Here is a 12,029-nt window from a genome sequence, read left to right as displayed (position 1 = left end):
ATTAATTGTCCAATCTAGGACATGCCCATATTTTAAATATCCTTTTTTGTCCATTTTTGCATGTTTATTTTTTTCGTTTACTTCTTTTGCCCTATCAGGGGAGATTTCAGTGCTGCTTTGGAATCTTCTTCAATATTAAATGAGGCTGATGTTGCTGCTGCACTATTATAAAGATCACCCACCGCTTGGATCCGCCACTTAATCTTTCTAACTTTTGTGTAATACTTTGACAATCGTTTTATTATCTAAATACTTTTTGAATGAAAAAAGTTTTGTTGTAATAAGAACCCATAACAAGAAATTCTTATTTTCTGTCTTTTCACAGATGTTGTCCAGTCAATACTTCCTAAGAATCACCTATTTCAGGTAACATTACGGTTATTTCTGAGTGTGCTTATTGTGATTTATATATATAAAGTGTGTGACCAGATGGAGTACCATCATTTAGTTGTCCCATACTGCATTACCTCATCTTGCAGATGTTATAGCTGCAATTGCTGTGTGGGGATGTAATTTGGCTAACAATCATCTATCTATCACCATATACTGTACAGCAGTGAAGAGTTCCAGTGGTAGACTTTACCTATGGGTTGCAGGAGAGCAGCGGCCGGGGCTTTGCTGCGGGGGGTTACGCCAGTTCTAGATGGCATAACCCCATGGAAGCCTGTGGGCTTCCCTTTGCGTCCCGTGCGTTCCCCCCTCACCTGTGTCCGCGCAGCCTCCTGCTGTGCTGCCCAGACCAGTGATCTCTTCCTCCCTGCACCTCTTCCGCGTGCAGGGAGGAGGAAGCTGAGCCGAGTACGGGTCCCGATAGAGAGGGGAGACCCGCTGCACATTGCCAGCCACAACGCAAAGGACAGCTCATCGCAAGAGCTGTCCTTTGCCTTAATAATCGCATATGTTATTGCATATGCGATTATTAACTATGCCAATGCCGGCGATGTGCAGCCGCATTTATTAGAGAATCCTGCCCTAAGACAAGAATGACTAAAATGTGACATTTAATTCAGTCAGTCTAAGAAAGTGACAGACTAAAACTTAATTGAAAATCATTGCTACAATGAACACTGGACTGCAAAGTTGAGTTTGGGAACCCCTGGTATAGGGGCATGATCATGGAGGGTTTGTAGGTGGACACTATAGGGAGGTGTAGGGCTGATTGCCAGGGTTGGTGTAGGACAAGCTTTCCCAACCACGGTCCTCAAGGCACACCAACAGTGCAGGTTTTAGTGATATCCAGGCTTCAGCACAGATGGTTTAATCAAAATCACTCGGGTACTAACTAAGTCACCTGTGCTGAAGCCTGGATATCACTAAAACCTGCACTGTTGGTGTGCCTTGAGGACCGTGGTTGGAAATGCCTGGTGTAGGAAGTTTAAGATTAAGGTGTGCATGACCTACACCAGGGCTGGGCAACACCAGCCCTCCAGATGTTGATGAATTACACATCCCAGCATGCCTTGCATCAGTTTCAGCATGGCCACATAGCAAAACTAATGCAAAGCATCCTGGGATGTGTAGTTCATCAACATCTGGAGGGCCGGTGTTGCCCAGCCCTGCACTAGGGCGTGGTGGGAGAATAAAATAGTGTGCCGAGCGCAGCGAGGCACCGTGCCCGAAGCATTAAGAGCGATGCGAGGGGCTGCGGTTGACTTCCAACTGTGTCCATGTCGACTGTGTCGACATTCGGGTAAAAAAACCTGTGAAAACCCATGTCGACCTTGCGGCCTGTCGACCGAAAGTCATGTTGACTTTTTCACCTGTCTACATTCTATATATTGGTATTTTGACCTTGTCGGGATTTTAAATGTCCGTATTTTGACTGTCAGTATTTTGACTGTCGGGATTTCATACCGAATCCCTGTAAGAGCTTGAACCATTAGTAGTAAGGGTGGGAAGATGGGGGAAGATTCAGGGCTTTGGCATCATAAACATAACCTGTTAATTGGTCATACAGGTGTCAATGTGCTAAGCATATTGATAGACGGATCTCCTAGTTTTGTGGCTACATGTTCAGATTTATCTGAGTGTTTGCGCTGAGCTGCTGCATGTCTTTACCTGCTGCATCTGATGATTGGAGCAGACACCCATTATTATAAGTTAGGCATCTTGTTAATATGGGACTGTGCCAAATGCACTTTGTTTGCATGAGTCTGTGATGTCTCAGCTGCTTCGCCCACTCTAATTCCCACCCTCCCTCTTATCCAAGGGGCCTGTAGTGTGTGCAATGCAAATTGTTTTGTTTTGTCATGTGTGATTTTATGCGATTACGATTTTTTTTTCTTTTTGTTTTTACGGTTTGATTTTTTTTATTTTTATAAAGCTAAACGAACCCAGTATATCACGTAGTAAAATAAAACCTATTATTAAGAGCACAATTATTTTTTTTTCAATAAATAAAATCCTATTACACCGTATCATCTCCCAGCATACTATTCCTTTTGTTGACAAAGTACAGCGTGCTCTCGCTTTGGTAAAATTCTCATTATTGTGACATTGCAAGATATAATTATTTGTCAAAATGCCAGCTCCCCGGAGGCATCCGGCTGTTGCTATGTATGGGAAATTTTATGGCTCTATAAAACCTAGGTGAAATATGGAATCATCATAACTGTGATAAAATAATAAAATACAATATCTTAAGAAGTAAGTGTTTTTTCTGCATTTTTTTTATTAAGGCAAAGCTGTCGGCTAGTTATTAATATGCAGTGTTACGATTCGATTTAGTTGAACTTTTCAGTTTTTTTTAAAAGAAATAAACTAAATCTGTTCAGTATTTAGTGCTTTCTTGTTTTCAATGAACAGCAAGCAGTGGTGTAACAAGACCTAGCCAAGGGCTATAGACAGGTTTCATAGGCAGTCTCATCATTTTCTATAGATGAGGTCGGTGAGATTTCCAGTATTTCAAGGCAACTCCCAACACTGTAACTTGCTACCTACCCACTTATACAGTAACATCCAGGTATGGGGTGTGCACAGACACAGAAAAGCTTCAGGATGCCGATCCCGGGCACAGCATCCCAATTGGCAGAATCCTAACTTTTTTTTTTGTGGAAAATAAGCTAAGCCGACTCCTTACCCTCCCCGCAGCCTAAACCTAACCCTCCACCTAGTGCCTGACTGTGATTCCACCTCCCTGCAACCTAACCCCAACACTCCCCAGCATACTTAAGTGCGGAATTTTGGGGCTGGTGTATCTTGACTGTGAGGAATGCCAATTACAACCCAATTGCACTGATATATGCTGAGTCTGACACATCCCACCTCTCCTACTGTCCTGACTCTTTTATACCACTGCTTTATACACCGGTTCCATGATAGACTGCTGGCGTGTGGGTGGCATTAGTGTTGTGCAGCCAGTTGCTGTGAGCCTGTGCAAGCTTATGATGTAACTACTTACTGCTCTGTTGAAGAACATACATTTCCCAACTGTCCGGAATCCTTGGCACCCAATTAATCAAGTAGGCCAATGGCTGCGCACACAACAGTAGTCGGTCCCTGGGCAACTGCATCTTTGGTTCATGATGATTAAAATGTAAACATTTTTGATGACCAATGGAGCTCCATACATTTTACCTCATATGATTTCAGGCCGTTAACATCATTGTGAGTGGGTCAAGAAACTGACCACATTCTCTGGCTGGCGCACCGGGTATGTTGGCTGGAAATGTTACTCTGTCTATTTTTTGTTTTTTTTTAATTTTCATTAAAAACATTGCAAAGACCGCTGTGTACAGCGTGTAACTACAGTGGGAATGCAGACACATCTAGTACAATATAACAGTAACCTAGAAAAGAAGATTCACAATTAGGAAATGGCTGCATCTGCAGAATCCAGCTGAGAGAACCTGCAGAATGATGAGTTCACATTTAGAATAGTTTAACATGGTTTTAAATGGGGAACAGTGAAACCACAATGTATATTAATAATGTCACTCCTCCAGATATCCACATTAGAGATCTTGGTGCACCATGTAATATAATAAATGCACTTCTTGTATGTAACGAAGTGTCAAACCAAATCGCATGCGATGCGATCGACGCGTTTTTCCAATGGATTCAATGTTAAATGGTCCCTGTTCATACCCCCACTATCCAAGTGGTCATGGAGTTGATTTTATATAGCGTGGTGAGCACAGCGAGCCACCGAGCCCCGCGAGGGGATGCAGATTACTTAACATGTATTCCGCTCGGTGGCTCGCTGCGCTCGCCACGCTATATAAAATCAACTCCACGCCCACTTGGATATTGGGGGTATGAACAGGGACCATTTAACATTGAATCCAATGGAAAATCGCATTGCATCGCATCTGATTGTATGCCTTAAGTTAAGGCATACAATCAAACACATCGGGCGCCCAGATATTACACAAGTACCCCTGTTTTTATCACCCTGTAAATTACAGCGTTAATGGGTCTCAACTAATAGATCCAAGAACTTATAGTGGACTCTATGATCTAACACGGCTGTGACACCCGAATACAGGCTATTTAACGGGAATTTCTTTTCGAGCCTGCTCAGGTTAAAAAAAGAAATCCTCATTATCTGAAGCCTGTGGGCTGCCTTCATCTCGAATTCAATAACCCTGCTACTTCAGTTAGCCCGCAGCTAATTGGATTCCCCCCTGCATGTTTAAATGCTTATCATGGATGCTTTAGTGTTGTGCAGGGGCTACTAAGCACATCCTACACTGTTTGCGGTCCTTGCAATGATTGGTGCAGCACAATTATATATATATATATATATATATATATATATCTCATTTGTTGCATTATAGATTTTCCTCTTCAATAGTGAGAATTGCATATAATTGTACTATGTATTTTAATACTGGCAGACTGAAATCACAAGGTCACAAGCTTCTAAACATTGGACTGTCTCCTAAAAATGACAGTTGGCAGAAATGGGCACGGTTGGTAGTGGAACGTTTTTGAACATAGATCAAGTTTGTTTAGATAATTGTAGACTATCTTCAGTTACTGGGGCCGTTTTATTGCAGGCCACTTGTAAATTTCCATCATTTTTCTGCTTTGTAAACGACCCACATCACCCATCTAGATTGAATGTGAATTTGTTGCAGGAATGATGAACTAATAGGCCTGGAAGGATTTTTATTTTTAGTTTTTTTTTTTTTTTTATTTATTTATACATAATTTTTTACAGTTGCAGCACTTTGAATTAAGTGTTTAGTTATTAAGTACTTGTCTGCCTAATTTAAAAAATCATTCCCTGTCCAAGGTCTGCTGTAGCTGTAATGGGTGATCAGTCCGTAGCCTGTCTGTGGAAACATAGAGGATCCAGTCTTTATTCCTGATCGTATATAGTTATTCCTGAACCTGGTTTGGGTTGCTCTTTTTTTGACCAGTTTAGGTTATATTATTTTGAGCTTATTATGCTCTTGATTTCAGTCATAATGGCCTGATATTCTTCAGTGACACACTATGTTCACACTGCCTACCAGTGGTGTAAGTTCGTCCCAGTTACCCAGAGGCAAGATAAATATTGGTGCCCCCACACATACTGCACCCTATTTAAATATTTGTATGTATGTATTTTATGTTTAAAATTGAGTGTGACTATGGTCCTGCTAAGAAGGGGAGTCAGCCACAGAAATTATATTGATGACTTTTAATTCTGATTTCAACTTGCTGTGGAGGTGAGGTGCCCCCTTGGGAGCAGGAGCCCGGAGGGAGATGACTCCATTGCCTCCCAGAGTTACAACTCTGCTGCCTACAATGACACATTGTGCAAGTCTTGTGTCTACATAGGATTCCCCAGTCGATGTTACTGCCACCCTTGTCTGTGACAGCTGGTATGACTGTCATGTTGTGGAATGTTATGTATGTTATTCTACACTGACAAACTCCCAACCGGGCTTCTTGTCCAAAGAACATGTTTCCATTCTTCTGCATCCTGATAATTGACTCCTAAAACTAAACAAACACCATGCCTTTTATAAAAGTACTATTCCATTTTTCATATGGATGTCTCTTACTCTCCACATACCTTATCAGGATTTGGGATCTGTAACATTGTATTTTATTTGCTAATACTATATTCTGCTATTTCACACCGAAAACCAAGGTATTTGTCTTTAAGAAACAGCTATATATGGACTGATCCTATAATAAAGCAAAACAATCCCATCAGCAACTTATGTTTCCAGTTTGGCAAAACACGTTTGTCCATATTGCCCCAAGGGATGACCAGCTGGACCGAATGGGCTACACACCACTGAACTGCAGCGTGGTCACTTGCCAGCTGTTGTTTTTGTTTGTTTTTTTCAGAAATGGTTGGGTCATGTCACTTTTGGCCATTACCAGTTATTTATATAGCTCACACATATTCCGCTGAGCTATACAGAGAAAATGTGGTCATTCACTGCCCCAATAGAGCTTACAAGATATATTCCCTACCACATACTGTATACATGCAAACACATTCTAGGGTGAAAACATTTTGTTATTGGGAGCCAATTAACATGCCAGTATATTTTTGGATTGTGGGCGGAAACTAGAGTACTCGGAGGAAACCCACGCAAGCAGGGGGAGAACATAAAAACTCTGCACAGTTATGCAAATAATTTTGGGGATATTGAAGCCTTTACCAGGGCAGATTGGCGTCTTTATACTACAGATACATTCAATACAATTTGACACTTAAGATCATTATAAAACACTAGTTATGAAATGTTTATGACACTAGTAACACTAATAAACAGATGTGAAATGAAAAAAATAATTGTGCCCATTAAGACACATTTCTAGGTGTGTTTTAACTTTATTTGCTCTGCAGTACGTTCCATTTCAGTGCCCGTGGCAGCGCAGTCCAGAGCATGTATTCTCCTTACTGGGAGCACATTATAAAGTCCATGAGATGTGGCTTGGTGCTCTTATATACTATTCGTGTGGCTTTAACAAGTAGCCATTCTTTTTGTCAGATATTTTATATTAAACAAATGTATTTGTAAGTAGAATGTTGTTGTTAATATGTATTTGTGCTCTATCATGCTGTAAACACATTTAAAGGGCTGGATTCAATTACACGTGGTTAAACAAACCGGACTAATGGATCTGCCGAGAGGAGAAGGAGCTGTAATTGAATAGCACAGTGCATTTGAGCTTGAGGCTACCAACGTTTTCCCAGTGCATTAAATGACCAAATCGAATGGATTCCTGCAAATGTAAATACAGAGCTTTAAAGACCGCACTTGCTCAGTAACTCTGCAGGGGCCGCAGATAGGAGTAAATTGACTGCTTCTATGGTCCGTTCTCTCCTCTAACACATTGAAGGGACAAGCCCCTGTTCATGCAGATGTATTGTAATACAGTCATGCGAATGTCAACAACCCAAAATTGCTAGATATGCCCCTTTTGTTTGCTGTACCATAGGGTATTTGTGTTCCCACACAATCACCGCTCCATCTCACTTCTTCATCTCTGATAAAAGTAAGTACGTATAATTTTTTATGATATTAGAACCTGCTTTCCTAAATATTGTAGGGATATTGTAACCGGGGATTTTTGTATGTGCCTTAAGTGGATTAAACGCCATTGGCAGACCCAGACTGGCAATCCATTTGGTCACTCTTGTTTTGTTGGGGGGTTAGCTGTGTTTATGGACAGTTTGTTCTGGCCTGGATAGCTCTTGTCTTTTGTCATGGCGATGGACTTGCAGAAGACCCTCATCATAGGTGGATGGCCTGACAGAAGGTTCAAAATTTTGACTGAGCAGTAGACAGAAGACCACAATTGACATAAGCCTGTTTCCTGTCCAGTATTCAGGAATGCGATGATACTGTAGTCTGAGCATCTGGCCATTCTGTCCCCGCCCCCATCAAATAATTCAAAATACTAATTCATGAATTGATTTGAACTTTCACTACAAAAAGAGATGGACGAGCTGTCATCAGCCAATAGGTAGTTGATTATTTCTACTTTATTACATTCCTGTTAAATTATGATTTTAATCTGTTATTTTAATAATAGACCCTGACCAGGTGGAATAAACCTGCAGATCCCTGCTTTTTTCTTTTAACATGGATATTTCTTTTAACATGGACCATGTTTAGGTGAGGAGATCCAAATGCTTTTATTTTCATTTATATTCGTGTGTACACAAAGATTATCAATAAGCCAAGACCGCATGACTCCAAGACTGGGGCGCTAAGAGATTTATCTTCTCTACATATAATTTAATAAGTGGCCACTTAAAACACTTATCAAAAGAAAAGAGCTTCTGTGAATAAGTGAAGAGCCCACTTGTAAGTGGGGGTATTGATTTTCAATTGCGATTACCTGAATATTTTATTTTCCTTTTACTACTCTGTGCTGCTTGGGGACCCTGTTGCTTTCCAATTTTAAACTGCAATTTTTTTCCAATATACTCCCTTTTTTTTCCTACAATCATGGCATTGCTGCAGAGATGCAGACCTCCTGTCCCGTGATCACATTAAACACCAACCACCATGACCAGCGCTATTCCTTGCTTAGATTCTAGGGAAGTCCCTGCAGCACTTTGGTGCCATTTCACAGCAGCCCCCGAAGAGAGCGGTGTGCACTGATGGTTCAGGCTTACTCCACACTGTATCCATACACTGTAGTGCCTAAGCTAACCTACCGGCTTCCACTGTGTAAATCCACCCCAGTGGCTAAGGTGACCGATCTGTGTCCAAAATATAAATCCAGAAAATTGTTCCACTATCCTCACTGCGCCTTGAGCCGCAATATGAAATAATACCAAGCAGGGGACAGTTCCACCCCCCAATAAAACATATATAAAACACAGTTGTTTCATATGTGTCCAAAATATCATTTTTATTTTTTCGTACAACCAGTATCTTTTCCAAAAGGGTTAATTTTTAATTTTATTGTACTGATGTGAGTTTGAAATGGATAACTATCAGTTGAGCGAAGATCAGAATCAGCAACCACATACCAGAGCTGCAGCTGCTGTCAGCCAGGATAGTACCACATCTACTAAAGGTGGTCCAGGGGAGGAGAAAGTTTAGGAAAGGGCACCTGAAATCGAAATCTATCACAATGTTAAAAAAAAAAGCAATAGCGATGTCCCATTTTAAAAACCAAGAAATCCATGTCCAAAAAAATGCACATGAATACTTGATTGGACTCAAGGGGCATCCACATTAGCTTTGTGTCAGTCTGACATTTCGATTTTGCCTTCTTCCACCTTTTATACACATGTGAGGAGCAATGCAAGTAAACATAGTGATGAAAACATAATCGAAATTGAGGTTTCTAGTGTGGAAGTGGTATAGGATGAGGGGGTACTACTACCATCTGACACTACTGAGAATGATGTTGGTGATGTTTGTGTAAGTCACCTAATGGTGACTTAAGTTCTTGGCACATGATATAAAAGAAAGCCTTTGTCCTGCCTGGGCATAATGGGTGTGGGGTTATCTTTATCCAAATCATGCCAATGTTTGTGACGATAACTGCACTATTTGTGAGACTAAAGTTAAAGGTAACAATGTTAACCATCTAGGTATCGCCATGTTATATAATTTGTTGCAAATTCATATAATTTATTTTACAAAATTATAATGTAATTAACACCCTCATCATAAAACTCCTCATTAGTGATCAGAGGTATTCGGTTTATGGGGGCCCAATCAAACCAAGAACTTCAGCCACAAAAGCAGCAGTGCCTGTTGTTGAAGTGCTAGGTTTGTTAAACTGTCTGGCCTTCATAAAAGTGGGTGGAAGGGCTCAAGAACAATTTCATCTTGCCCCATTTTTCTTTTCAAAATGTATTATAATTATATAATTGACTCTGCCTGAGCTGCTGCAAAACAGTTTAGTTCTGGTCTGTTTTGCATAGACAAAAAGTTTTATTGGTTTTCTCCAACACATTACTAAATTAATTAATCAATAAATATATGAATCAATTATTCTTTTACTTTTATATTATGCCCCCCCCCCCCTGCAGAAGAGCCTCATGTGTTAATATTAATTAAGTAATTAATCAATCAATCTTTCTTGTTTTCTGTTATTACCTTGTCACTCCTGATTTGCAGTGAAACAAAAAGTTGATCTAGTCTACATTTTCAAATCTTTTGACCTTCCTTTCACTATATAATCCACCTGCATTTCTCTGCTCTAAACTATCCAACCCATAGATGTGCCATGTTTAAAGTTGAACTGCCACGTGTGCGCCCACTACAGTCATTAGCTAGCTAGCTCAGTGCAACGTTTGGTATTAAAATATTATACGCTGTGAGGTGATCAAAACTGACTGGAAGATAATGTTGTTATTGAGGGTCAGAATAGTGTAGAAACCTAAATTATGTGAATCTACGGTTGTTGTTGTTTTTTTTTTTTTTTGCAACCAAACACTGGAGGGTGGTTTTGTCAAGACCAAAACTAAAATCAAAACCTAAAGTTAATATAGATCCAAAATCAAAACACAGCGGTCAGCACACATCTCTGATTAGGACTGAAATATAATCTTATATCTAATTTGACAAATACCTATTTTCTAATTGCATCTGTGATCTTGAATAGGAATAACGATTTTTGGAAATCTTAAGTTCAGAAAATTTGTCACTATACATATCCCTGTTTGCTACTTTTGCTTCCAAAAGAAATATAACAAAAAAAAAAGTATATCAAAGCGCTCTAGATAATGCTTTGATGCTGGGAGCACGTGTAAACAGTACATGCACTAATGGTCTCTTACTTGATTTTCAAAGTCTGTGCATCCGCAGTGATGGCCCTTCAGGTTTCTATTTGCAAAACCCATTGTGTGCACATAAGTCACTGAATGCCAGCTGGATCTTCTGTTTCTTATTCCATGATGTTTTATGCTCTATAATGATGGGATTTTGCCGGAGGACTGTAATAATTTCCTGCTTGGTTTTTGTCTGAGACAGTACGCTTTCAAAAAGGTCTGTTTTACGTGTTTATATCCCATAGGTTGGTTCCAAGTGTTTGGAAGGAGTTAAATTTTATTGTGATGTTGATTTATTATAAGAATTTATCCAAACAAATGTTTAATTTGTTAGGTTTGTATGTTCTCTTGTCCTATAGTAGCACCGTACCACTGCAATACTCAGGTTTCCACATCTAGCAACACCACCGTGCTTTTACATGTGTGAATTATAGTCTGCCTCTTAGGAGCCAACCAAGCCCCAATACAAGAGTGCACAGTGCTGGAGCAGAGCAATTTAATGCCCAGTGTCTGTACCATCTCAAGCACGTGCATTGAGATGTCATGCCAAGGGAAGACTGCACCAGGACATACAGCAGTGCCCAGAGCATCAGCTTTGCAGCAATGTGCGGTTTCAGGTACTCTATAATTCAAAAGCAGGGGCAGCAGCAGTACCACCGCCGGGACACACCCCTGAGCATGCATGTCTACTCCTTCTCTGTTACTGAACACATGCCATTGCCATTGAGAACACATAGCCGAAAACCGTATCTGGATGGTAGGTCAACAGTGTCTAGATCAGGGCTGGGCAACACCGGCCCTCCAGATGTTAATGAACTACACATCCCAGGATGCTTTGCATTAGTTTTGCTAAGTGGCCATGCTGAAACTGATGCAAGGCATGCTGGGATGTGTAGTCTGGAGGGCCGGTGTTGCCCAGCCCTGGTCTAGGTAGACGTTCAAGAAGTTGACATGCACAGTGTCGACATGACATTGGTTGACACATGAAAACGTCAACATGAGTTTTTCATGAATGTTTTTTTTTTTGGGGACTTTTTTTTATACTTTTTTTATCCAGGTGGACTCAAAGTGGGAATGAAGCGCTACACTAATTGCTCAGGTCCGTTTGCCATTGTCGACCTTGGGCGTGTCAGACAAATCGATAGGTCTACACCAAAAGGCTATCTAGACACTGAGGACCCTTTAATTCAGGACAGCATAAAAAATGTACTGGCCCTCCTACACGTACTTGTCTCATATTTATACATTTTGTAAAGTAGCAAGTTAAGGGCAACCAACTGCACCTACAGTTCCCAGAGTGCCTGCAGTCAAGTCGTCAAAAAGTGAGCCTTCATCA

The 12,029-nt window shown here is 40.6% G+C and overlaps 1 protein-coding gene across 2 annotated transcripts in view; it reads left to right on the top strand.

The window, feature by feature from the left end:
• The window catches only part of PAG1 (phosphoprotein membrane anchor with glycosphingolipid microdomains 1), a 165,286-nt gene that overhangs the window by 54,360 nt on the left and 98,897 nt on the right, over positions 1–12,029 (top strand). For both annotated transcript variants that reach the window (XM_083187326.1, XM_083187325.1), the window contains exon 2: positions 326–366. The gene's annotated coding sequence lies outside the window, so the exon portion shown is untranslated. The remainder of the gene's footprint in view (positions 1–325; positions 367–12,029) is intronic.

Source organism: Crinia signifera, chromosome 5 (genome assembly GCF_055691185.1).
Source record: "Crinia signifera chromosome 5, ASM5569118v1, whole genome shotgun sequence".
NCBI classification, from domain to species: domain Eukaryota; kingdom Metazoa; phylum Chordata; class Amphibia; order Anura; family Myobatrachidae; genus Crinia; species Crinia signifera.
Note: the sequence above shows the minus strand (reverse complement) of the source record. Positions and strands in the feature narration are given on the sequence as shown.